General features: G+C 41.1%; 1 long non-coding RNA gene across 1 annotated transcript; it reads left to right on the top strand.

Annotated features, from left to right (window-relative positions):
- The first annotated feature begins 519 nt into the window (after positions 1–519).
- LOC307181382 lies at positions 520–27,895 on the top strand. The gene is made up of 3 exons (XR_013826619.1): positions 520–605; positions 22,304–22,368; positions 25,920–27,895. It is a non-coding gene; the product is annotated as an uncharacterized lncRNA (long non-coding RNA).

A 27,895-nucleotide genomic window follows, 5' to 3' on the forward strand; every position in this document is an offset into this window, starting at 1 on the left:
ACACGGTTGATCATACTCTGGGTTCCACATGCATGTTTTAGCTGAAGGAAGAATACCTTAAACCTGGAGAGTTGAGACCCGTGGAATGGGTACCATGCAATATGACTTCAAAGGGTCTTCATTTGCTCACCGAACCTCTCCAATCCTATCACTGCTGCGTTTATGCCCCTGTACACACGCTTGATTCTCTTTCGGAGACATAGCAATCCATAGGTTTTCAGATACTTACTAGTCAGGTACATTCTTAGGCGTTTAATATGGGGTGTTGAGTCTATTTCATTGAGCAAGGAGTAGCTCTTGTCCATTCCATATTTGGCTTAAGGAAATTTATCTGTGCTCATTTCAATCCCTGGTTTTATGCAGCACCCCAACTCACCTTTCCTCTTAAGCAAGCATAAGTTGGTTTTCTAAATTTGAGACCCTGTTCTGTTTTGCAATCCAGTTCCTGTGTAGCCAAGTTTCCATTCCGTGTATTAGTGATATCTTATGATGTTTCTTTTTCTGTGTGACTTATTTCAGTTAGAATTATCATACCTGAATCCACTCATTATGCTGCTACGGGCCTGATGACATAGATTTCATTGTTGAGTGATATTGCATTCTACGTAAGTACCACAACTTCTTTATCCATTTTTCACTTTCTGCGATATTGAACTTTTACCGTAAATGAGGTTCTTGTAAACAGAGCTGTCCCAAACTTTGGGGTGGCTGTGTCTTTTTGATTTTAATTTCCCTAAGCTATAGGACCATAAGTGGAAGTGCCCTAGGCTCTGTTGTTTTGTTTTTTAGATGTTTCAGGAAACACCATACAGTTCTCCCCGAGTGGCTGTTGGCAATTTACATCCCGCCCATCAGCATAACAAGGCTCCCAGTTCTCCATGGCCTGTCCTGCCTTTCTGGATTTTACACTTTTCTCAGATGGCCCTTTTAACCAGTGGGAAGTGAGACTTCATTGTAGTGCAGATTTCCTTTGCAAGCTTGCTTGGTTGTACAAAAAGTGCATATGCGTTTTTTTCTGAATATATTCAGGAAAAAACACATACGCCCTTTTTGGCCAAGTGCATCATTGTCGACGTTCTGCCTCATTTCCTATGCTTTCAATGCAATTCCAGTCTACCTCCTGAAATCGGTTTCCTGCAATTCTGCCTTTCTTTCAATGCCTCTTCATAGCCTTTCCTCAATATCCTTTTTGAAAATTGTTGGCCTTTATAACTCTGCACGTTTTTGAATTGCAGTGGCCCTGAGCTCCATTTTTCAGCTCTTATTTTTGTGATCTTGCCTCATAACCGCAGGATTCCTTCAGGCCCTATTGTTCTTGTGGGACACCTTGCTGTGCTTTTGGTTAATTCTTCTTACTGATGTGAAATTAGAGTGACATGTGCCCATTGAAACCACTACATTAGTTTCTCACTGGTTCCCCCTAACCCATTCATCCTCCGCACTATCTGCAGACTGTGCGATACTGGGACTTAAAGGCATTGACTCTCCATGTGAGGTTGTTGTTAGTAAAGCGGCTGGAATGTCGATCCGGAGCCCCAGGAGAGGAACAATGAGGTGTGTTTTAGAAACCTTTCCTGATCATATGGTATACCAGTCGCTGGGTTTCCCAAGCATGGTTTAGCTGTAGGAAGATTCCCTTCAACCTGGAGTGTTGGGACCCTTGGAATGAGTAGCATGAAGTATTGCATTAAACTTTTGGCAGTTGCTCACCAAAGCTCACCAATCCTCTCAGCCCCAAGTGTCCAGCCTTATGTCTTATCCAGCTGTGGGTTTATATGTGGTCAATCCAGGTTGCATCACAGCCCCTGAGCGAATTTTGTAAGAATTTTTCTCTCTTTCATTGTTTCTGCGTTTTGTTTTTAAAATTTATTTCTATAATGGGGTTTAGCTCATCTTCACTGCTGTGTTTGTGCCGCTCTGCACACACTTGATTCCCTTATGGAGATATATCAATACATGGGTTTTAAGATTCTTATTACTCAGATATATTTCTCTGCGGTGTATAGGGTGTGTTGAGGCCAGTTCATTGAGCAAGGTGTAGATCTTGTCTAATACCTATTTGGTTTATTGAACGGTATCTGTGCTAATTTCAAACTCTGGTTTTATGCATCACCCCACCTCTCCTTTCCCCTTAAGCTGACATAAGTGTGTTTTCTAAATGTGAGACACTGTTCTGTTCTGTAATTCATTTCTTGTGCAGCCATATTTACCCTCCCTCTATAAGTGATATCTTATGATATGTTTCTTTTTCTGTTTGACTTATTTCAAGTAGTATTATCGGACCTAAATCCACTCTTTATCCTTCTACTAGCCTTATTACATTGATTTCATGGTGAAGAGATATTCCATTGTACATAAGTACCACATCTTCTTTATCCATTGTTCTCTTTCCTGGGATATTTAAGGTGTACTGAAGTTGAGGTTCTTGTAAACAGAGTAGCCCTAAACTGTGGTGTGCTTGTGTCTTGTTGATTTTTAGACTTCCCTAGATATACTCCCATGATTGGAAGTGTCCTATGCTCTGTAGCTCTGTTTTTTAGATGATTTAGGAACCACCATACACTCCTCCAGAGTGGCTCTCGGCAGTTCACACACTGCCCATCAGCGTATAAAGGCTCCCTGTTCTCCATGGCCTGTCCTGCATTTCTGGTTTTTACAATTTTTTAGGATGGCCCTTTTGACCGGTGGGAAGTGAGACTTCTTTGTTGTGCACATTTGCATTGCTTGCTTGGTTCCTTGCCCATAAGGTGCATATGCGTTTTTTCCTGGATATAATCAGGAAAAAACGCATACGCCCTTTTGGGCCAACTGCATCATTGTCGAAATTCTGCCGCTTTTCATGTGCTTTAAAGACGAGTCCAATCTATCTCTTGAAATCTGTTTCTTGCAATTCTGTCTTGCATTCAGATCCTCTTCTTTGCCTTACCTCAACATAATTTTGGACGTTAGTTTTCATTTATAACTCTGCAGGTTTGTGAATTGCAGTGACCCTGAGCTCCATTTTTTAAGTTGCTCTTTTGTGAGCTGGCCTCAAACCCGCAGGATTGCTTCAGGCCCTATTTTGGCTCCAGCGAGGTGGGCTGAGCCTTTTTTTAATTCTTATTCTTAATGGGAAATTAGAGTGATATGTGCCCGTCCAAACCCCTACAACTATTCTCTCATTGGTTCCCCCTCTTCCCGTTCATCCTCCTCACAATTTGCAAAATGTGTGAAACAGAAGTTGAAATGTGCTGATTCTCCAAGTGGGGAGATTCTAAGTAACGTGGCTGGAATGGTGAACAGGAGCACCAGGAGAGGATAAATGAGCTGCATTTTAGACACATCTCCCGATCACATGGTGTACAGTCCTCTGGGTTTTCCATGCATGTTTTAGCTGTAGGAAGATCCCTTGAACCTGCAGATTTGGGACCCATTGAATGGGCACCAGGTAGTATTACTTTAAAGGGTGTGCATTTCCTCACCCAAGCTCACATTTCTCTTAGCGCGAACAGTTTCCAGCCTTATGTCTCATCCTGCTGTGGGTCTAGACGTGTTCAATCCATGTTGCATCACCGTCCCTGAGGAAAAGTTGTAAGAGGTTTTCTCTGTCTCTCTGTCGTTTATTTTTTTCAATTTATTACTATATTGGTTACAGCTGATTTTCAAAGCTCTGTTTCTTGCTGCTGTACATCCACTTGATTCACGTACAGAGAGACATCAGTAAATTCTTTTTCAGATTCTTACCAGTCGTATATATTCTTTTCCGGTGACTTGAGTGTGCTGAGTGTAGTTCTTTTAGCTACCGTGTAGGCCTTGTTGATTATCAGTTTGGTATTTGGAATGGTATCTTTGCTAATTTCAACCTCCTGGATGATGCCTCACCCCTCCCCACCTTTCCCGTTTAGCAGCCTTATGCGTGTTTTCTACATATTTGACTATGTTTTTGTTTTGTAATTTATTTCATGTGTAGCTATTTTGGATTCCACCTTTAAGTGATATCTTATGATATGTGTCTTTTTCTTTTTGAATTCTGTCACTTAGAATGATCATACGTAACTCCTCCAGAGTTGTTACAACTGGCCATATTTCATTGATTTCCAGGCTGAGTAATATTCCACTCTACATAAGTACCTCATCTCTATCCATTTTTTCCCTCCAGAGACATTTAAGTTATATCCTAGTCGAGGATCTTTTAAACAGAGAGGGGGTAAACATTGGGGTGCCTGTGTCCTCTCGATTTTTGTTTTTCCCAAGATATACGCCCATGAGTGCAAGTGCCCTATGCTCTGTAGCTCATTTTTTAGATGCTTTAGTAAACACAATATACTTCTCCAGAATGGCCGTTGGCAATATACATTTCCACTATAAGTCTCACAGGGCTCCCTCTTCTCATTGCCCTGTCCTGCATTTCTGTTGTTTACGCTTTATGAGGATGGCTCTTGTGACTGATGCGAAGTGATATCTTTTGTAGTATTGATTTCCAGTGCCCACCTGTTTGGTTGGCTAAAAAAGTGTATGCCCTTTTCTTGAATATATACAGAAAAAAACGCATACACCCTTTTTGGCCAACTGCAATGTTGGCAATGTTCAGCTCCTTTTCTTGTGCTTAATGGCGAGTCCTTTCTACCTCCTCAAATCCCTTTCCTGCCATTCTCCCTTGCTTACAAGTCCTTTTCTCTGACTTTCCTCAAGACATTTTTCAGTGATGGATATTTTCAACTCTGCAGTTTCGTGAATTTTACTGCCCCTGAGTTCCATTGTTCAACTTGTGTTTATGGGAACAGGCCACAAAGCAGCAGGATTTCCTCAAGCCCTATACTGTTTCCATGGGCAACCCTAGCCTTTGGTCAATTCGTCTTCCTGATTGGAAATTAGAGTGACATGTGCCTGTCTGAACACCTAGGACTTGTCTCTCATTGTTCCTCATCCTTCCGCTTCATCCTCTGGACAAATTCCAAACTGTACGCAACAGGATGTTGACAGTGCTGACATCTCCAAGTGGGGAGACTGTTAGTAAAGACGCTGGAGGGGTGAACCCGAGCACCAGGAGATGAGGAGATGAGATGCCTTTTCCAAACTCTTCCCGATCAGACGGTATACTATCCTCTGGGTGTGACAGACATGTTTTAGCAGTAGGAAGAGTCCCATTCATGTAAGGAGAACACCAGGGCTTTTTCAAAATCAGTGTCTCCCCGAAACCCAAACTGGGGAATTTTTTAAGCTACGGCTACACATATGTTCATTAAGGGCCTTGGGAAGTAGGCAGAGTCCAAACTTTAGATGATTGAAGTCTTCAGGGTCAGAAGCACTCACCACCAGCTTCCCTTAGGCTACACTTTAACTGTCATTGATAGATGATGTCAATAAAAATATCTATTCTTTTTCAGATTATTTCCCCTTATAGGTTATTGCAAAATGTTGAGTGTAGTTCCCTGTGCTATACAGTAGTTCCTTGTTGATGATCTATTTTATACATAGCAGTGTGTATGTGTTAATCCCAAACTGTTAATTTATCCCTCCTCCCACCTTTCCCCTTTGGTAATAATAAATTATAAGATTTTATACTTCTCAGAAATGGGGGAGCTGAAAGAGAGGTATCATTTTCAATGGAAAAGCATTTAAAACAAGATTGAAGGTTTAACCAAGATTATTAGATGTACATCCTTGGAAAGAAATCACTTCGTTTCTCTAATATTGACCTGACAAATAAGACAAACCCTTTCACTGAACTTGCTTATAATAAAGTGATGGAAATATCAAATGGAAGTGTTAGAAACATCTTATTTTACCCGAGCCTTATACACTGTTCTATGTTAACTACAGTTTGGCTCACACATCTGTTCATTGAGGTTACAATAGTCTCAATTTCTGTTACTGATCCTCCAGAGTGGACCCCAACAAGTGTTCCCCTGCCCAGTGTCATTGGGGCCAACAGATCGAGACTGAGTTTGGTTCACAAGCAAAGGAAACTTTATATTTTGATCAGAGAATGGAGAGGTGAGAGCATGCACTACCCCGTGGGCTGTGGGCTGGGCTGCTGTGTAGAGATCCTGTCAGAGTCATTGGGAGGGAGGGGACAGAGCTTTCAAGGGCTGGGTTGGCTGCAGCTCAGGCTCTATATCGTGGAGTCTGCACTGGGCCCCAGGAGCTGAGGTGTCGACCCAGCCATTCTGCACTAGGAAATCTGGTCTGAAGTGGCGGGTGTGGAGCCTCTGCATGCGAGACCCTAGGAGTACGTGAAATTAGACAAAGCACAAAGGATAAAAAAGTTAGACTTGACTTTATTGCACAGATTCTATTTTTATCTCCCAGGGATTTTTAATGGGCTTTGCTGGGGACAAACCCCTCCTCTGCCTTTTGTCCCGTTGCTCATTCTTGGAGTTCTGAGGGTGCAGACCCTTCTTCTGTAACTGCTGAGTGCTGAGTTGGGAGCCCTCATACCCAGGGGCGAGGGTCAGAACTTCTCCCCAGCAGCCTCCAGGTGACGTTGATTTTCCCCAGGCCCCCTGCCTCCTTGCTCGTCCACCTGAACACCAGCATTGGAAGTGTTATAGATTCTAATGACCTTTAAGGGTCCAGGAAAGAGATGTGCAGAGACGTTGTGGGGGCCGGTTTCACCCCGCCCCACATTTGTTCGGCCACCTTAGGCTGACCGTTTCTGCCAGCCTAGATGCTCTGACCAGTAGTCTGTGCTTTCTTCAATTAGGCCCCTGAATTAACGTACAAACAGCACCAGGTGTCAGAGCCCTGCCCACTCAACTCCCAGACAGTCCAGGGTCAGTGGTGATCAAGGACCATGATGGCCACTGAGTCAACAGCCTTTTGAAGTAAACAGGAGTCCAGCCGGTCTTATTGGCCACCATCATCACGGTGTCTGTAGGCTTTTCTATAGTGACAGTGTGATATACGGTTCCCCCGCCAAGATTATTAGCTCCCCTCTGGGTGCAGTAAGTCCTGCAAGCAGTAGTCTACTGTTTTGGGACACACTCTTGTTGTTTTATGAGAAAAACTCCAGGTCAAGTGATGTTCACACGAGTCATCATGGTGCCCTGTTGCCCCCGGTTATCTCTCTGGATGTTGGAGTTGGAAGGCCTCCTCACTCGAGGTCGGTGTGCCAACGGAACGAACCCTGCAACTTCAGGGCATGGTTGGTGGTTAGGATCACCACGTGGGGTCCTTTTCCCTTAGGAGGGAGGTGGCCTTTTGGGCTGCTGATTTCCAGGTTTTTAGATACCGCCAGTATCTTGGCCAGATGTGGCAGTGGGTCAAGCCCCTTGGTGACCATAGTTTATCCTACCTGGATGGCATTCTTGCATTGTTCCATTTCAAGTGGTCCCAGTTTTTGCACTAATTCTCCAATGGCGATTCACCTTTCACCGGGAATGTAAAGGTCAAAGGGTTTAGCTAAATTAGGGAGTTCCAGGGCAAGGGTCTGAATTGACTGCTCTTTCCATTCTTGAAAGGCCACTTCTGGATTCTATTCAAAAGGATCATCATCTTTTCCTTTCAGTGTTTCATATAGAGGCCCAGCTAGTAGACTGTAGTTAGGGATCCAGAAGCAGCAAACCCTGGCCTCCCCAGGAACCCCTAAGCTGTCTTCTAGTTTTAGAAAGGGGTAAGGCTGAAAATGGTTTCTTCCCTTTCCTGGGATGGGCTTCTCTGACCTTCTGTGAGAATGAAGCCCAGGCAGGTCACCGCAGTCTGTGATATTTGAGCTTCTTTTTGGACGACTTCTATCCTTTATTGGCTTGGTAGTTCAGAGGCCTCCTTAGTAGGGCTGGCGATCAGAATGTCATCTGCGTATTGAAGGAGGGTTTCCTTTTCCAGAGGTAGAACTTTTAGGTCTTTACCTAAGCTTTCCCCAAAGACGGTGTGGGAATTTTTGCACCCTTGGGGCAAGACGGCCCGGAAGTATTGTTTTAGTTGTATGTTGAGTCCTGCCACTCACAAGCCAAAATTTCTTGTGACTCTGGGACTAATGGAATACAAAAGAAGGCATCATTGAAGACTAATACAGAATACCATGTCCTGGTGGTTGGTAGAATGACCAGCAGGGTGTAGGAATTAGGAGCAGCTGGAGGTATATCCTCGGTGGCTTCACTGACTGTCCTGACATTCTTTACCAGGTCCCCAGCAGCCCATGGGGCTCTCGTGGTCAGACCAATCCCCGGATACAGAGCTACCCTTGCAGGTACCGTGGCAGGGCTGGGCACACAGGAACCATGCACATAGCCCTCATTGCAGAGCACCCCCAGCTCACCTGTCACTCAGAGCTGACACAGAGCACCTCAGAGCAGGACTTGAACTAACAAACAGCAGCTGCGACAGGTCTGTGACCCTGGTCATCACTCTGTACGGCCTCCCTCCACCTGGTCTTCCAGAGACTTCCACTGCACCCGGGGCACCAGGCCTCTGTCTCCAACCACCACCCACCCCTCCTCTCCCTGACTCCTGGGTTCCTCTCATTAGGAGAGTGTTTTCTTGAAGTTGTCTCCCACTCATGGGCCAGATAAAATGATTAGAAAACAAGCCAAAGCTGCAGCCCCTTGTCTATCTTGACTCTCAGGAGCCCACACCTGTTCCTTGGACCTGGCCGGTTCAGCAAGTTCCATTTTCTGCAACTGTGAGCCCCTGAGGGGTGATGATTGGCTGACCTGGGCAGCCTTACCGTGCCGGCCAGCCCTCCCCAGGTGTGCCTGGGTTGAGATCAATATAAATACCACTCCAGGCAGCAAGAGCCCCTGCAGCCATGCCTGACGCCATTTTCTCTGCCCTGTCAGCAGTCTCGGGGCTGGGCTGGTGGGAGGGAGTGAGAGGCCACAGCTTTGTGGGTGGCCCAGTGTGAGTGGGGCTCTGTTGGACTTTCTGCAGCAGTTGCCAGGCTGCCACCTGCTAAGGAAGAGGATGTGTCACCCATACCTGCTGCTGGAATTTCTCCCTGGGCAGAGGTGAGGAAGGAAAAAAGCAGTGGGGGCAGGGACAGGACGGGTATCTCAGGCAGGGAAATGGAAATCTTCCAGAAGAGCACCCAGGGCCAGTACCATCCTGGCTGGCCTGCAGGCACCAAGTCGGCTGGCATGCTGTCACTCGTGTGGCTCCATGGCCCTTCCTCTAGGCTTTCAAGTCCTTGTACATATTCAGGTGTTTTACCTGGGAAGGTTGGGAACAGTTCAGCAGCAGCTGGCCTGGGGCTCATCTCACGTTTACTCACAGATGCCTCGGCACAGTCCCCCAGGCTTGTAATGAGGACACTCCTTGCGGGGGGGCTGCTGGCTGCATGCGAGATGATTCCCCACCTCTGACCAACTTCAGAATTGTCTACCACTGAAGCAAGTGCCCTGATAGGGTTTTCATCTGTATAACTGGTGGGTTCTGTTTTGTTTTTTCTTTTTTGTTTCAAGGTAGGTTTTATTCCTCTTTTTTGTACTTATGGATGTAAGCATGGAAATAATTCATTCATATAAATACATGTATGTGAAGGGAATAACTTTTTTCCGTTTTTTAAAAAATTTTATTTTTCATTTTATTTTATTTATTTTTATACAGCAGGTTCTTATTGGTTATCTATTTTATACATATAAATGTATACATGTCAATCCCAATCTCCCAACTCCTCCCACCGCCACCCCCCCCCATGGTTTTCCCCTCTTTGTGTCCATACATTTGTTCTCTACATCTGTGTCTCTATTTCTGCCCTTCAAACTGGTTCATCTGTACCATTTTTCTAGGTTCCACATATATGCGTTAATATACAATATTTGTTTTTCTCTCTCTGACTTACTCCACTCTGTATGACAGTCTCTAGATCCATCGACGTCTCTACAAATGACACAATTTCATTCCTTTTTATGGCTAATAGTCCATTTTATATATGTACCACATCTTTATCCATTCGTCTGTCTGTGGGCATTTAGGTTGCTTCCATTACCTGGCTATTGTAAATAGTGCTGCAATGAACATTGTGGTGAATGTGTCTTTTTGATTTATGGTTTTCTCTGGGTATATGCCCAGTAGTGGGTTGCTGGATCATATGGTAATTCTATTTTTAGTTTTTTAAGGAACCTCCATACTGTTCTCCATAGTGACTATCAATTTACATTCCCACCAATCGTGGAAGAGGGTTCCTTTTCTCCACACCCTCTCCAGCATTTGTTGTTTGTAGATTTTCTGATGATGCCCATTCTAACAGGTGTGAGGTGATACCTCATTGTAGTTTTGATTTGCATTTCTCTAATAATTAGTGATGTAGAGCAGCTTTTCATGTGCTCCTTGGCCATCTCTACATCTTTTTGGAAGAAATGTCTATTTAGATCTTCTGCCCATTTTTGTATTGGGTTGTTTGTTTTTTTAATATTGAGCTGCATCAGCTGTTTATATATATTGGAGATTAATCCTTTGTCCATTGATTCAGTTGCAAATATATTCTCCCATTCTGAGGGTTGTCTTTTTGTGTTTGTAGTTTCCATTGCTTTGCAAAAGCTTTTACGTTTCATTAGGTCCCATTTGTTTAGTTTTCTTTTTTATGTCATTACTCTAGGAGGTGGATCAAAAAAGATCTTGCTGTGATTTATGTTAGAGTATTCTTCCTATGTTTTCCTCTAAGAGTTTTATACTGTCCGGTCTTACATTAAGGTCTCTAATCCATTTTGAATTTATTTTTGTGTATGGTGTTAGGGGGTGTTCTAATTTCATTCTTTTACATGTAGCTGTCCATTTTTCCCAGCACCACTGATTGAAGACACTGTCTTTTCTCCATTGTATAGTCTTGCCTACTTTGTCATAGATTAGTTGACCATAGGTGTGTAGGTTTATCTCTGGGCTTCTTTCTTTTTTATTTTCCTTTTACACCTTTATTGGAGTATAATTGCTTTACAATGGAGTGTTAGTTTCTGCTGTATAACAAAGTGAGTCAATTATACATATACATATATCACCATATCCCCTCCCTCTTACATCTCCCTCCCACCCTCCACATCCCACCCCTTTAGGTGGTCGCAAAGCACCGAGCTGATCTCCCTGTGCTATGTGGCTGCTTCCCAGTAGCTATCGATGTTACATTTGGTAATGTATATATGTCCATGGCACTCTCTCACTTCGTCCCAGCTTACCCTTCCCCCTCCCCGTGTCCTCAAGTCCTTTCTCTATGTCTGTGTCCTTAATCCTGTCCTGCCCCTAGGTTCTTCATAAACTTTTTTCTTTAGATTCCATATATCTCTGTTAGTACACGGTATTTATTTTTCTCTTTCTGACTTACTTCACTGTGTAGGACAGACTCTAAGTCCATCCCCCTCACTACAAATAACTCAGTTTTGTTTCTTTTTATGGCTGAGTAATATTCCATTTATATATGTGCCAGATATTCTTTATCCATTTATCTGTCGATGGACACTTAGGTTGCTTCCATGTCCTGGCTATTGTAAGTAGAACTGCAATGAACATTGTTGTATATAACTCTTTTTGAATTATGGTTTTCTCAGGGCAAATGCCCAGTAGTTGGATTGCTGGGTCGTATGGTACTTCTATTTTTAGTTTTTTCAGGAACCTCTATACTGTTATCCCTAGTGGGTATAGCAATTTACATTCCCAGCAACAGTGCAAGAACGTTCCCTTTTCTCCAGTAAATGCCTCTCCAGCATTTATTGTTTGTAGATTTTTTGATGATTGCCATTCTGACTGCTGGGAGTTGATACCTCACTGTAGTTTTGATTTGCATTTCTCTAATGATTAGTGATGTTCAGCATCCTTTCACGTGTTTATTGGCAATCTGTATATCTCCTTTGGAGAAATGTCTATTTAGGTCTTCTGCCCATTTTTGGATTGTGTTGTTTGTTTTTGTGATATTGAGCTACACGAGCTGCTTGTAAATTTTGGAGATTAATCTTTTGTCATTTGCTTCATTTGAAAACATTTTCTCCCATTCTGAGGGTTGTATTTTCGTCTTGTTTATGTTTTCCTTTGCTGTGCAAAAGCTTTGAAGTTTCATTAGGTCCCATTTGTTTATTTTTGTTTTTATTTCCACTTCTCTAGGAGGTGGGTCAAAAAGGATCTTGCTGTGATTTATGTCATAGAGTGTTCTGCCTATGTTTTCCTCTAATAATTTTATAGTGTCTGGTCTAACATTTAGATCTCTAATTCATTTTGAGTTTATTTTTGTGTATGGTGTTATGGAGTGTTCTAATTTCATTCTTTCATGTGTAGTTGTCCAGTTTTCCCAGCACCACTTACTGAAGAGACTGTCTTTTCTTCATTGTATATCTTTGCCTCCTTTGTCATAGATGAGTTAGCCATAGGTACGTAGGTTTATCTCTGGGCTTTCTATCTTGTTCAATTGATCTATATTTCTGTTTTTGTGCCAGTACCATATAGTCTTGATTAATGTAGCTTTGTAGTATAGTCTGAAGTTAGGAAGTCTGATTCCTCCAGCTCTTTTAATTTCCCTCAAGACTGCTTTGGCTATTCGGGGTCTTTTGTGTCTCCATACAAATTTTAAGATTTTTTTGTTCTAGTTCTGTAGAAAATGCCAGTGGTATTTGATAGGGATTGCATTGAATCTGTAGCTTGCTTTGGGTACTATAGTCATTTTCACAATATTGATTCTTCTAATCCAAGAACATGGTTTATACCTCCATATGTTTATATCATCTTTGATTTCTTTCAGCAGTGTCTTATAGTTTTCTGAGTACAGGTCTTTTACCTCCTTATGTAGGGTCATTCCTCCGTATTTTATTCTTTTTGTTGCAATGGTGAATGAGATTGTTTCCTTAATTTCTCTTTCTGATCTTTCATTGTTAGTGTATAGGAATGCAAGAGATTTCTGTGCATTAATTTTGTATCCTGCAACTTTACCAAATTCATTGATTAGCTCTGGTAGTTTTCTGGTGGCATCTTTAGGATTCACTATGTGTAGTATCGTGTCATTTGCAAACAGTGACAATTTTACTTCTTCTTTTCCAATTTGTATTCCTTTTATTTCTTTTTCTTCTCTGATTACTGTGTCTAGGACTTCCAAAAACTATGTTGAGTAATAGTGGTGAGAGTGGACATCCTTGTCTTGTTCCTGATCTTAGAGGAAATGCTTTTAGTTTTTCACTATTGAGAATGATGTTTGCTGTGGGTTTGTCATATACTGCCTTTATTATGTTGAGGTAGATTCCCTCTATGCCCACTTTTTGGAGACTTTTAATCATAAATTGGTGTTGAATTTTGTCAAAAGCTTTTCCTGCATCTATTGGGATGATCATATTTTTATTCTACAATTTGTTAATATGGTGTATCACATTGATTGATTTGTGTATATTGAAGAATTCTTGCATCCCTGGGATAAACCCCACCTGATCATGGTGCATGATCCTTTTAATGTGTTGTTTAATTCTGTTTCCTAGTATTTTGTTGAGGATTTTTACATCTATATTAATCAGTGATATTGGTCTTTAATTTTCTTTTTCTGTAGTATCTTTGTCTGGTTTTGGTATCAGGGTGATTGTGGCCTCATATAATGAGTTTGGGAGTGTTCCTTCCCCTGAAAAGTTCTGAAGAGTTTGAGAAGATTGGGTGTTAGCTCTTGTCTAAATGTTTGATAGAATTCACTTCTGATGCCATCTCGTTCTGGACTTTTGTTTGTTGGAAGATTTTTAATCACACTTTCAATTTCATTACTTGTGATTGGTCTGTTCATATTTTCTATTTCTTCCCGGTTCAGTCTTGGAAGGTTATACCTTTCTAAGAATTTGTCCATTTCTTCCAGGTTGTCCATTTTATTGGCATAGAGTTGCTTGTAGAGGTCTCTTAGGATGCTTTGTATTTCTGTGGTGTCTGTTACAACTTCTCCTGTTTCATTTCTAATTTTATTGATTTGAGTCCTCTCCCTCTTTTACTTGAGTCTGGCTAAAGGTTTATCATTTTTGTTTATCTTCTCAAAGAACCAGCTTTTAGTTTTATTGATCTTTGCTATTGTTTTTATTTCATTTATTTCTGCTCTGATCTTTATGATTTCTTTCCTTCTATTAACTTTGGGTTTTGTTCTTCATTCTCTAGTTCCTTTAGGTGTAGGGTTAGATTGTTTATTTGAGATTTTTCTGGTTTCTTGAGGTAGGCTTTTATTGCTATAAACTTCCCTCTTAGAACTGTTTTTGCTGCATCCCATAGGTTTTGGATCATCGTGTTTTTGTTGTCATTTGTCTCTAGGTATTTTTTGATTTCCTCTTTGATTTCCTCAGTGATCTCTTGGTTATTTAGAAATGTATTGTTTAGCCTCCATGTGTTTGTTTTTTACGTTACTTTCCCTGTAATTGATTTCTAATCTCATAGCATTGTGGTCGGAACAGCTGCTTGATATGATTTCAGTTTTCTTAAATTTACTGAGGCTTTATTTGTGACCCAAGATGTGATCTATCCCGGAGAATGTTCCGTGTGCCATTGAGAAGAACTTGTAGTCTGCTGTTTTTGGATGGAATGTCCTATAAATATCCATTAAATCTATCTGGTCTATTGTGTCATTTAAAGCTTGTGTTTCCTTATTAATTTTCTGTCTGGATGATCTCCATTGGTGTAAGTGAGGTGTTAAAGTCCCTTGCTATTATTGTGTTACTGTTGATTTCCTCTTTTATAGCTGTTAGCAGTTGCCTTATGTATTGAGGTGTTCCTGTGTTGGGTACATATATATTTATAATTGTTATATCTTGGATTGATCCCTTGATCATTATGTAGTGTCCTTCCTTGTCTCTTGTAACATTCTTTATTTTAAAATCTATTTTATCTGATATGAGTATTGCTACTCCAGCTTTCTTTTGATTTTCATTTGCATGGAATATATTTTTCCATCCTCTCACTTTCAGTCTGTATGTGTCCCTAGGTCTGAAATGGGTCTCTTGTAGACAGCATATATATGGATCTTGTTTTTGTATCCATTCAGTGAGCCTGTGTCATTTGGTTGGAGCATTTAATCCATTCACGTTTAAGGTAATTATCAATATGTATGTTCCTATTATTATTTTCTTAATTGTTATGGGTTTGTCTTAGTGGGTCCTTTTCTTCTCTTGTGTTTCCCACTTAGAGAAGTTCCTTTAGCATTTGTTGTAGAGCTGGTTTCGTGGTGCTGAATTCTCTTAGCTTTTGCTTGTCTGTAAAGCTTTTGATTTCTCCATCAAATCTGAATGAGATACTTGCTGGGTGGAGTACTCTTGGTGGTAGGTTCTTCCCTTTCATCACGTTAAATTTATCATGCCACTCCCTCCTGGCTTGTAGATTTTCTGCTGAGAAATCAGCTGTTAACCTTATGGGAATTCCGTTGTATGTTGTCATTTTTCCCTGGTTGCTTTCAATAATTTTTCTTTGTCTTTAACTTTTTCAATTTGATTACTGTGTGTCTCGGCATTTTTCTCCTTTGGTTTATCCTGCCTGGGACTCTCTGCGCTTCGTGGACTTCGGTGGCTATTTCTTTTCCCATGCTAGGGAAGTTTTCAACTATAATCTCTTCAGATATTTTCTCGAGTCCTTTCTCTCTCTGTTCTCCATCTGGGACCCCTATAATGCGAATGTTGTTGCATTTAATGTTGTCCCAGAAGTCTCTTAGGTTATCTTCATTTATTTTCATTCTTTTTCTTTATTTTGTTCCATGGCAGTGATTTCCACCTTTCTGTCTTCCAGGTCACTTATCCGTTCTTCTGTCACAGTTATTCTGCTACTGATTCCTTCTAGTGTATTTTTCATTTCAGTTATTGTATTGTTCATCTCTGTTTGTTTGTTCTTTAATTCTTCTAGGTGTTTGTTCCTTAATTCTTCTAGGTCTTTGTTAAGCATTTCTTGCATCTTCTCGATCTTTGCCTCCATTATTTTTCTAAGGTTTTGGATCATCTTCACTATCATTATTCTGAATTCTTTTACTGGAAGGTTACCTATCCCCACTTCATTTCGTTGTTTTTCTGAGGATTTATCTTGTTCCTTGATCTGGTATAAAGTCCTCTGCCTTTTCATTTTCTCTATCTTTCTGTGAATGTGGTTTTCCTTCCACAGGCTGCAGAATTGTAGTTCTTCTTGCTTCTGCTGTCTGCTCTCCAGTGATTGAGTCTATCTGAGAGGCTTGTGCAAGCTTCCTTATGCGAGGGACTGGTGGTGGGTAGAGCTGGGTGTTGTTCTGGTGGGCAGAGCTTTAATCTGCTTGTCTGTGGATTAAATAAAAGTTTAATAAAAAGTTTAATCCACTTGTCTGCTAATGCATGGGGCTGGGTTCCCTCCCTGTTGGTTGTTTGGACTGAGGCGACCCAGCACTGGAGCCTACCTTGCTCTTGGTGGGGCTAATGGTGGACTCTGGGAGAGTTCACGCCAAGGAGTATTTCCCAGAACTTCTGCTGTCAGTGTCGTTGTCCCCATGGTGAGCTGCAGCCACACCCCACCTCTGCAGGAGACCCTCTAAAACTAGCAGCTAGGTATGATCATTCACCTACGGGGTGACTGCTCCTTCCCTTGGGTCCTGATGTGCACACTACTTTGTGTGTGTCCTCCAAGAGTGGAGTCTCTGTTGAGACTCTGAGTCTCTGAATGCAGTTGAGACTCTGAGTGGAGTCGCACAGACTCTGGGTCCTGTGAAGCTTCGATGTTTTGTGGTTCTAGAAATCCTATAGGAGACAGTCCACAGCAGGTGAAGCTAATGCTGTCATAGAGGTGGTGAAACCAAAGATCTGCAGTTCCGACTAGAGGTGCTGATGTAGAAACAGGACAAAATCATCTCATGTGAATGTAGTTCAGGCACGTTTAAAATGAATGCAGTCATGTTAATGCCTAACATCTTCTATCTTGTGCCTCTCCTCAAGGACCCCCTCCTCAGTTCCTGAGGCTCCTGTAAGTCATGTACAGGGGAATGGAGAGTGGGCTCTGTCCAGTCTGAGCCCTGAGTTACCCTGTGTGTATCTTAGGATACTTTGTATTTCTGTGGTGGCTCTTGTAACATCATCTCTTTCAGTTCTGATTTATTTGGCCCCTCTCTTTAAAAAAAATACTACTGTTGTCTTTTATTCTTTACAGAAGTTTAATAAGTGTTTGATCTACTACCCTTACTCTATGTATACTTTTTGCCGTGAGATTTTTACTTTTGTTTGTTTTCTTGTTACTGTCAATAATTAGTGAGAATTCTTTTAAGCTACCTTCAACATTGCTTATAAAGCTGCTTTATTAGTGATGACAGAGCTTTAATGGAAGTCGTGTTCTGGTTGTAAATTAGAATGCAATGTGCCAGCAAAAAGCCCCTTAAGTGTATGTCTCATTACTTCTCGTTCTTTTTTTCCCCTTTTTTTCTCTCTTTTTTTTCTTGTTCTTTTTTTAATGTTTATTTTTTATCAGAGCAAATTTGATTAAAATGTTTTGTTTGTTCTAGGTGTGTAAGATGTTGTTCTTTTACACATATACATGTATCTATACTTCTTCAGATCGTTTTCTCATGTAGCTTGTGACACAATGTTGAGTAGTCTTCTCTTGGTATTCCATAGGTCTTTGGTGATTATATATTTCACATGTGTTTCTATATCTATGTTAACCCCAATATCCTAATGTATCCAGTCCTCACACCTTTCCATTTGGTGAACCATAACTTTGTTTAATGAATCTGTGATTGCCTTTCTCTGTGGAAATATCTTCATTGGTATCAATTTTTAGCTAACACCTATAAGTGATATTATAGGATATGTGTCTTTTGCTGTCTGACTTAGTACAATTTGCCTGATTACCTCTAGAATCATCTACGGTGCTGCAAATGGCATTGTTTCATTTTTTTCCCTAGATAATATTCCATCTGTACATGTACCAGTTCTTCTTTGTCCACTCACCTGTTGATGGACTTTTTGGTTGCCTCCATGTCTTGGCTATTGTAATACTGCTGCACTGCACATTTGCCTGCCTGTGTCTTTACAATTCTGTCTTCTTATGTTATAGGCCCAGGAGTGGGCATCCTGTATCATATGGTATCTCGGGGTTTACCGTTTAAATGCACCACGATTCTGTGCTCATTATTGGCTCTTTCCAGGTTACATCCCACTTAAAGTTGAGGGTATGCATTTCTCCACAACACCTTCAGCATTTATTTATTTATTTATTTTTAATATCTTTATTGAAGTATAATTGCTTTACAATGGTGTGCTAGCTTGTGCTTTACAACAAAATGAATCAGTTATACATATACATATGTTCCCATATCACTTCCCTCTTGCGTCTCCCTCCCTCCCACCCTCCCTCCCCTCCAGGCGGTCACAAAGCACCGAGCTGATCTCCCTGTGCCATGCTGCTGCTTCCCACTAGCTATCTACCTTACGTTTGGTAGTGTATATATGTCCATGCCTCTCTCTCCCTTTGTCACAGCTTACCCTTCCCCCTCCCCATATCCTCAAGTCCATTCTCTAGTAGATCTCTGTCTTTATTCCTGTTTTACCCCTAGGTTCTTCATGACATTTTTTTCCCTTAAATTCCAGGTATATGTGTTAGCATACGGTATTTGTCTCTCTCTTTCTGACTTACTTCACTGTGTATGACAGACTCTAGGTCTATCCACCTCATTACAAATAGCTCAATTTCGTTTCTTTTTATGGCTTCAGCATTTATTGTTTGTAGTTTTCTTGCTGATGGATATTCTGACTGGTGTGAGCTGATACCTCTTTGTGGTTGAATTTGCATATGACTCATAATCCTTTGAAATTGAGCTTTAAGTCATGTCCTTTTTATTTTTCAAACTGTGATTACAGCTTAGCTCTTCAAAGTGTTTTCTAAAGTATGTGTTACATTTTGAAATTTATTGGCCATTACCTCCCTCAAAACATTTTGAGGGCAGGTTTCATTTACAGCCCTGCAGTACTTGTTCACATGAAGTGACCATTAGCACAGGCTTTAAAGCTGCTTTTGCAGGTAACGGCCAGATTGCGGCAGCCTTTCTTTGTTCCCCATGCTGGTACTAGGGAAACAGAGCTTCCGGCCGGTGGTCTTCCTCGGTTATAAATTAGAGTGGAATGTGCCCAGATAAACCCCCAAAGGCTGATGTCTCCTTACTTTTGTTTGTTTTTTTAATTTAATTTATATTTTTATCGGAATAATATTCCATTTTGTATATGGACCACTTCTTGGTGCATTGCTCTGTTGAGGGACATTTTCGTTGCTTCCAAGTGTTGGCTATATTAAATATTGCTGGAGTGCAAGATTGCCAGCTTGTGACTTTTTGATTCTCATTTTCTCAGGTGATAGTCCCAGCAGTGGGTATGACTGATTGACTAGTAGCTCAATGTTTACCTTTTCAAAGCACCTCCATTGTGTTTTCATTAGTGGCTCTTACCATGTCTCCCTTAGAGCCGAGGGTACGAACTTCTCCACAATCCCTTCAGCATTTATAGTTTGCAGCATTTTTGCTAATGGCCAATCTGACTGTTGTGACCTGATAGGTTTTTGTAATTTGGGTTTGCATGACTTTAAAAATTCCTAAAATTCATCATTTTCCACGCCTTTTTCCTTTCTGTTAAAAATCAAGTGTGAGTACAATCTATCTCTTGAAGCTGTCTTCTTGGAAGGTTGCCCTCTTTTGAATTTTTGGTGGATATTCGACCCCAGGATTTTTTTGGAGGGCAGATGTCATTACAGAACTGCAAGTTTGGTGAATATTTAGTGACCATTAGCACTGGGTTTAAAGCTGCTGTTGTGGGAAACGGCCACAAGGAGGCAGCATTTGTCCTTTCCCAAATCTGGGTACTAGGGCAGCAGAGCCTTTCTGGAAGTCGTGGTCCTAGGTTTTAAGTTAGAATGGAATGTGCCAGGAGGAACGCCCATAAGTTTATGTCTCATTACATCTTGGTTTTTAAAATTTATTTAATCGGGGTAATGATTAGATATTGTTTGTCCAGATGTACACAATCTGGTTCATTTGTACAATATATATGTCTATTCATGTTCAGATCCTCTTCCCATGTAAAATATTACAGTGTTCCATAGACCTCCCTTGCTATATGGTCCGTCTTTTTGATATATGTTTATTATATGTATTTGTATACGTATGGTAACGTTAATCTTAATTTATCCATTCTGCCCACCTTTCCTTTTAGATAAGCATACTTAATTTCTAAGTCTGTGAGTGTCTTTCTCTGTGGAAATATGTTCATTTGTGTTAGTTATTAGATAACGCCTATAAGTGATATCATAGGATATAGGTCTTTTGCTTTCTGACTTACCTCATATTCTGTGATTATCTCCAAGCTCATCTATGGCACCTCAAATAGCAGTGTTTCATTGTTTTCCATGGCTAATATTCTATTGTGAACGTGGACCACTTCTTCTTCATCCATACATCTGTTGATGGACATTTTGGTGGCTTCACTGTCTTGGCTATTGTGAATAAGGCTGCAGTGCAGCTTTTGCAGCCCGCGTCTTCTCGATTCTGGTCTTCTCAGGTGAGAGGCCCAGTGGTGTGACTGCTGCATCGAATGGTACCTCAACTTTTACTTTTAATCGTAGCTCCTTTCTGTTCTCATTATTGGCTCTTACCACGTTACATCTCACCAGCAGCTAGAGGGTACACAGTTCTCTAAAACCCCTTCAGAATTTATTGTTTGTAGACCTTTTGCTGATGGTCAGTCGACTGGTGTGAGTTGAAACCTTTTTGTACATTAGATTTGCATGAGTCTAATAATTCCTGAGGTTGAGCTTTCACCCATTTTCCTTTTTTTAAACAAGAGAGTGAGTCAAACTTACCTCTTCATACTATCGTCTTGAAAAATTTGCCAGTTTTGAATTTTATTGTCCATTCCCTACCTCAGCACAGTTGTTTAGGGCAGGTGTCCTTTGCAGCCCTGAGTCCTTGTGAATGTTAAGAGAACATTAGCTGTGGGCTTAACGCCGCTCTTGCGGAAAACGGCCACAAGGCAGCAGAATTTCTACATTTCCAACTCTGGGTTTTTGGGCAGCAGAGCCTTCCTGGAAATCGTGTTAGTAGGCTGCAAATTAGAGTGGAATGTGCCAGAGCACATCCCCAAGAGCTTATATCTCCTTACTTCTTGTTTGTTTTATAAATTTAATTTTTATTAATTATCAGAGCAAACTTGATAAAAATATTTTGTTTCTCCTAGGTGTACAGAATCTCGTTCATTATATCAATGTATCTGTCATTTATCTTTGCATTCTTTACCATGTAGGTTATTACAGAGTGTTGCCTAGACCTCTCTTGGTATTCCATAGGTATTTTGTGATTATATATTTCATATGTATTAGTACATGTCTGTTAACCCTCATATCCTAATTCACACATTCCTTACACTTTTCCATTGGTTAAACATAATTTTTTTTTCTTAATCCATGCTTTTCCTTCTCTTGGAAATAAGTTCATGAGTATCAACTTTTAGGTAACACCTAGAAGTGATGTCATAGGATATCTGTCTTTCACTTTCTTTCTTTAATTTGAGTGATTATCTCTAGGTCCTTATATGGTGGTGCAAACGGCACTGTTTCATTGTTTTCCATGGCTTATATTCCATTGTTTACATGGACCACTTCCTCTTTGTGCATTTTTCTGTTGATGGACATTTTGGTTTCTTCCAAGTCTTGGCTATGTTAAATATTCCTGCAGTGCAGGATTGCCAGTCTGTGTCTTTTCCATTCTGCTCTGCTCAGGTGATAGGCACATCAAAGGACCTACCAGATCACATGGTAGCTCAATTTTTACCCTTAAACGCACCTCCATTATGTTCTCACTACTGGCTGTTACCAGTTTACATCCCCCCCAGCAGCTGGAGGGTACACAGTTCTCTGAAACCCCTTCAGCATTTATTCTTTGTAGACTTTTGCTGAAGAACATTCTGACGGCTGTGAGGTGAACATTTCTGTAATTGGATTTGCATGGCTTTATTCATTGCTGATGTTGCGCATTTTTCAATTCCCTTTTATTTTAAAGAGAAAAAAAAGAAAAGACAAAATGTGCGTAAAATATGCCTCTTGACATTGTCTTCTTGAAATGTTGACGTCTTTTGAATTTTCTGGTCGATTACGACCCCAGGACATTTTTGAGGCCCGGTGTCCTTTACAGTGCTGCACATATTTTGAATATTAAGTGACCATTACCTCTTGGTTTAAAGCTGCTGTTGTGTGAAACAGTCACAAGGCGGCAGCATTTCTCCTTTACCAAATCTGGTTACCAGGGCAACAGAGCCTTAATGGAAGTCCTGTTCTAGGTTGAAAATTAGAATGGGATGTGCCAGGAAAAATTCCTTTCAGTTTATGTCTCATTATTTCTTGTTCATATTTTTAATTTAATTTTTATTTTTTATCGCAGCAAATTTGATTACAATGTTTTTTTTTTTTTTTGTTCTAGGTGTGCAAGATGTGGTTCTTTCACACACATACATATATCTATTCTTCTTCAGAACCTTTTCCCAGGTAGGTTATGACACAATGTTGAGTAGTCTTCTCTTGGTATTCCGTAGGTCTTTGGTGATTATATATTTCACATGTGTTTCTATATCTATGTTAACCCCAATATCGTAATGTATCCAATCCTCACACCTTTCGATTTGGGGAACCATAAGTTTGTTCAATGAATCTGTGATTGCCTTTCTCTGTGGAAATATCTTCATTGTTATCAATTTTCAGGTAACACCTATAAGTGATATACGTTAGGTGTCTTTCGCTTTCTCACTTACTACAAGTTGCATGGTTACCTCTAGACTCATCTATGGTGCTGCAAATGGCATTGTTTCACTTTTTTCCCGAGCTAATATTCCATCTCTACATGTAACAGTTCCTCTTTGTCCACTCATCTGTTGATGGACTTTTGGTTGCTTCCATGTCTTGGCTATTGTAATACTGCTGCAGTGCAGATTTGCCTGCCTGTGTCTTTCCAATTCTGTCTTCTTATGTTATAGGCCCAGGAGTGGGCCTGCTGGATCATATAATAGCTCAATATTTACCTTTTAAAGGCACCTCCACCCTGTTCCCATTAGTGACTCTTACCAGGTTACGTCCCACTTCAAATTAAGGGTATGCATTTCTCCACAACCTCTTCAGCATTGATCGTTTGTAGTTTCTTTCCTGATGGTTATTCTGAATGGTGTGAGCTGATACCTCTGTGTGGTTGGATTTGCATGTGTCTCATAATCCTTTGAAACTGAGCTTTCAGGCATGTCCTTTTATTTTTCAAACGGTTATTACAGCTTAGTTCTTCAAATGGTTTTCTTGAAATATGTGCCACATTTTGAAATACTTTGGCCTTTACCTCCCGCAAGACATGATGAAGGCAGGTTTCCTTTACAGCCCTGCAGGACTTGTTCATATGAAGTGACAATTAGCATAGGTTTTAAAGCTGTTTTTTCAGGTAATGGCCAGAGGGTGGAGCATTTCATAATTCTATGAAACGTAACTGAACACACAATATATATTTTTTCTTTTAAATTTCCATTGTTACTTTTTTAAAGTACAATTATAATTGAAGTTCTTTGTAACAAGTGAAATTTAAAAAATTAAAGGAAAAGATAATATTTTACCACTTGCCATCCTTTCCCATTTACTGAAACGACCAGCATAATGTGTAGATTTCTCATTTTATCCAGGTGTTCTATACATCTGGAATATCATGCTTCTCACTGTAGAAAAACAGATTTAGCTCTCACACTTTTTATAGGCTACATAACATTCCATAGAACAGAAGTACCAACTATTTCAGACTTAGCTTTTTGAGGGACACTCAGGTTACTTTCTGTTTTATTTTGGTGTTCTTTTTTTGGGGGGGGGTAGGAGTTTATTATTTATTTATTTATTTTTGTTGTGTTGGGTCTGAGTTTCCGTGTGAGGGCTTTCTCTAGTTGTGGCAAGTGGGGGGCCACTCTTGATCTCGGTGCGCAGGCCTCTCACTATTGCGGCCTCTCTTGTTGCAGAGCACAGGCTCCAGATGCGAGGGCTCACTGGTTGTGGCTTATGGGCCTAGTTGCTCCATGGCATGTGGGATCCTCCCAGACCAGGGCTCGAACCTGTGTCCCCTGCATTAGCAGGCAGATTCTAACCACCGCACCACCAGCGAAGCCCTCTATTTTGTTGTTCTGCTAGTTTGTTTTAACCCAAGAAAATATTTTTTTAAATACAAAAAAACAAAATTAAGCTAAGGGTAAGGATTAGGGTTTAGGGTAAGATTTAGGGTTAGGGTACGGGTTAGGATTATTGTATGGCTTAGAGTATGGTTTAGGGTTATGGTTATGGTACGGGTTAGTGTTAGGGTACAGTTTAGGGTATGGCTATGGTTTAGTGTTAGGGTACGGGTTAAGGTATGGGTTAGTGTTAGGGTATGGGTTAGGATTCAGGTACGGTTTATGTTCAGGGTTATGGTTAGGTTTAGTGTATGGGTTAGTGTTAGGTACGGGTTAGGGTTAGGTTTAGTGTTAAGGAAGGGGTAGAGTTTAGGGTACAGGATAGGGAACAACAAAGGGTTAGGGTTAGGGTACGTGTTAGGGTACAGTTTAGTGTTAGTGTACGGGTTAGGATTAGGGTACGGTTTAGGGTAAGGTTTAGAGTTAGGGTATGGTTTGGGGTACAGTTTAGGGTATGACCACGGGTTAGGAGTAGGGTAAGTGTTAGGGTACGGTTTAGTGTTAGTGTACAGGTTAGGATTATGGTACGGGATAGTGTAAGGGTTAGGGTTAGGGAATGGGTACAGATTAGGTTGCAGGTTAGGGTATGACAACGGGTTAAGGTTAGGGTACGTGTTAGTGTATGGGTTAGGATTAGGGTACGGGTTAGGTTATGGGTTAGTGTTAGGGGATGGGTTAGGATTAGGATACGGGTTATGGTACGGTTTAGGGAAAGGGTTAGGATACGGGGTAGGGTTAGGATAAAGTTTAGTGTATGGCTATGTGTTACTGTTAGGGTACATGTTAGCGTACGGGTTAGTGTTCGTGTACAGCTTAGGGTAAGGGTTAGGGTTAGGGAACGGGTACGGTCTCAGGTACAGGTTAGGGTATGGTAGCGGGATAGGGATAGTGTACGTGTTAGGATGAGACTTCTTTGTAGTGCAGATTTGAATTTCCCGCTTGCTTGGTGGGCCAAAAAGTGTGTATGCATTTTATCCTGAATATACTCAGGAAAAAACGTATACGCCCTTTTTGGCCAAGTGCATCGCTGCCAAACGATGTGCCAAACAGGAGGTTACAAGCACTGACTCTCCAAGTGGGGAGATTGTTAGTAAAGCGTCTGGAATGGCGAACCCGAGTACCAGAGGATGAATAATGAGATGCGTTTTAGAAACCTTGCCCGATCACACTGTGGACCATCCTCTGGGTTTCCCACGCATGTTTTAGCTGTAGGAAGAATCCCTTAAACCTGGAGGGTTGGGACCCATGGAATGGGTAGCACGCAGTACTACTTCAAAGGGTCTGCATTTGCTCACCGAACCTCACCAATCCTCACAGCCCCAAGTGTCCAGCCTTATGCCTCACTCAGCTGTGGGTGTAGATGTGGTAAATCCAGGTTTCATCACAAGCCTGAACGAGTTATTTAAGAATTTCTCTCTCTTTCACTGTCTTTGTGTTTTGATTTTGAAATTTATTTTTATAATGGGGTTTAGCTGATTTGCACTGCTGTGTTTATGCCGCTCGATGCACACTTGATTCTCTTACGGAGACATATAAATACATAGGTTTTAAGATTCTTACTACTCAGATATATTCCTCTGCGGTGAATAGGGGGTGTTGAGTCCACTTCGTTGAACAAGGAGTATATCTTGTCTATTACTGGCTTATGGAACGGTATCTGTGCTCATTTCAATCTCTGGATTTATGCAGCACCCCAACTCACCTTTCCCCTTAAGCAAGCATAAGTTGGTTTTCTAAATGTGAGACTCTGTTCTGTTTTGTAATTCAGTTCATGTGTAGCCAAGTTTACATTCCCTCTATAAGTGTTATCTTATGACTAGTTTCTTTTTCTGTGTGACTTATTTCACTCAGAATCATCGAACCTAAATCCACTCATTATGCTGCTACGGGCCTGATGACATTGATTTCATTGCGGAGTGATATTCCATTGTATGTAAGTACCACAACTTCTTTATCCATTTTTCTCTTTCTGGGATATTTAAGTTGTTCCGTTGTCGAGGTTCTTGTAAACACAGCAGCCCTAAACTTTGGGGTGGCTGTGTCTTTTTTATTTTAATTTCCCTAAGCTATAGGACCATAAGTGGAAGTGCCCGAGTCTCTGTAGCTTTGTTTTTTAGATGTTTCAGGAAACACCATACACTTCTCCAGAGTGGCTGTTGGCCATTTACATCCCGCCCATCAGCATAACAAGGCTCCCAGTTCTCCATGGCCTGTCCTGCCTTTCTGGATTTTACACTTTTTTCAGATGGCCCATTTAACCGGTGGGAAGTGAGACTTCATTGTAGTGCGGATTTCCATTGCACGCTTCCTTGGTTGGCAAAAATGGCCGTATGCGTTTTTTCCTGGATATATTCAGGAAAAAACGCATATGCATTTTTTGGCCAAGTGCATCATTGTCGAAGTTCTGCCGCTTTTCATATGCTTTAAATGCAATTCCAATCTACCTCCTGAAATCTGTTTCCTGCAATTGTGCCTTGCTTTCAAGTCCTCTTCACAGCCTTACCTCAATATATTTTTGGACGATAGTTGTCCTTTATAACTCTGCAAGTTTGTGAATTGCAGTGACCCTGAGCTCCTTTTTCCAACTCGCTTTTTTGTGAGCTGGACGCAAAACGGCAGGATTGCTTCAGGCCCTAATCTGGTTCCAGCGTGGCACGCTGAGCCTTTGGTTAATTCTTCTTCTTGGTGGGAAATTAGAGTGAAATGTGCCCGTCCAAACAACTACAGCTAGTCTCTCATTGGTTCTCCCTATTCCCGTTCATCCTCCGCAGAAATTGCAGAGTGTGCCAAACAGGAGGTTACAAGCACTGACTCTCCAAGTGGGGAGATTGTTACTAAAGCGTCTGGAATGGCGAACCCGAGTACCAGAGGACGAATAATGAGATGCGTTTTAGAAACCTTGCCCGATCACACTGTGGACCATCCTCTGGGTTTCCCACGCATGTTTTAGGTGTAGGAAGAATCCCTTAAACCTGGAGAGTTGGGACCCATGGAATGGGTAGCACGCAGTACTACTTCAAAGAGCCTGCATTTGCTCACCGAATCTCACCAATTCTCTCAGCCCCAAGTGTCCAGCCTTATGTCTCACCCAGCTGTGGGTGTAGATGTGGTAAATCCAGGTTTCATCACAAGCCTGAACGAATTATTTAAGAATTTCTCTCTCTTTCACTGTCTTTCTGTTTTGTTTTTGAAGTTTATTTTTATAATGGGGTTGAGCTAATTTTCACTGCTGTGTTTATGCGTCTGTACACACACTTGATTCTCTTACGGAGACATATAAATACATAGATTTTAAGATTCTTACTAGTCAGATATATTCCTCTGCGGTGAATAGGGGGTGTTGAGTCCACTTCGCTGAGCAAGGAGTAGGTCTTGTCTATTACATATTTGGCTTATGGAACGGTATCTGTGCTCATTTCAATCTCTGGATTTATGCAGCACCCCAACTCACCTTTCCCCTTAAGCAAACATGTTTGTTTTCTAAATGTGAGACTCTGTTCTGTTTTGTAATTCAGTTCATGTGTAGCCAAGTTTACATTCCCTCTATAAGTGATATCTTATGATAAGTTTCTTTATCTGTGTGACTTATTTCCTTAGAATCATCGTACCTAAATTCACTCATTATGCTCCTACGGGCCTGATGATATTGATTTCATTGCTGAGTGATATTTCATTGTACATAAGTACCACAACTTCTTTATCCCTTTTCCTCTTTCTGGGATATTTAAATTGTACCATAGTTGAGGTTCTTGTAAACACAGCAGCCCTAAACTTTGGGGTGGCTGTGTCTTGTTGATTTTAATTTTCCTAAGCTATAGGACCATAAG

Source organism: Stenella coeruleoalba (genome assembly GCF_951394435.1).
Source record: "Stenella coeruleoalba genome assembly, contig: scaffold_55, whole genome shotgun sequence".
In the NCBI taxonomy this organism is placed as follows: domain Eukaryota; kingdom Metazoa; phylum Chordata; class Mammalia; order Artiodactyla; family Delphinidae; genus Stenella; species Stenella coeruleoalba.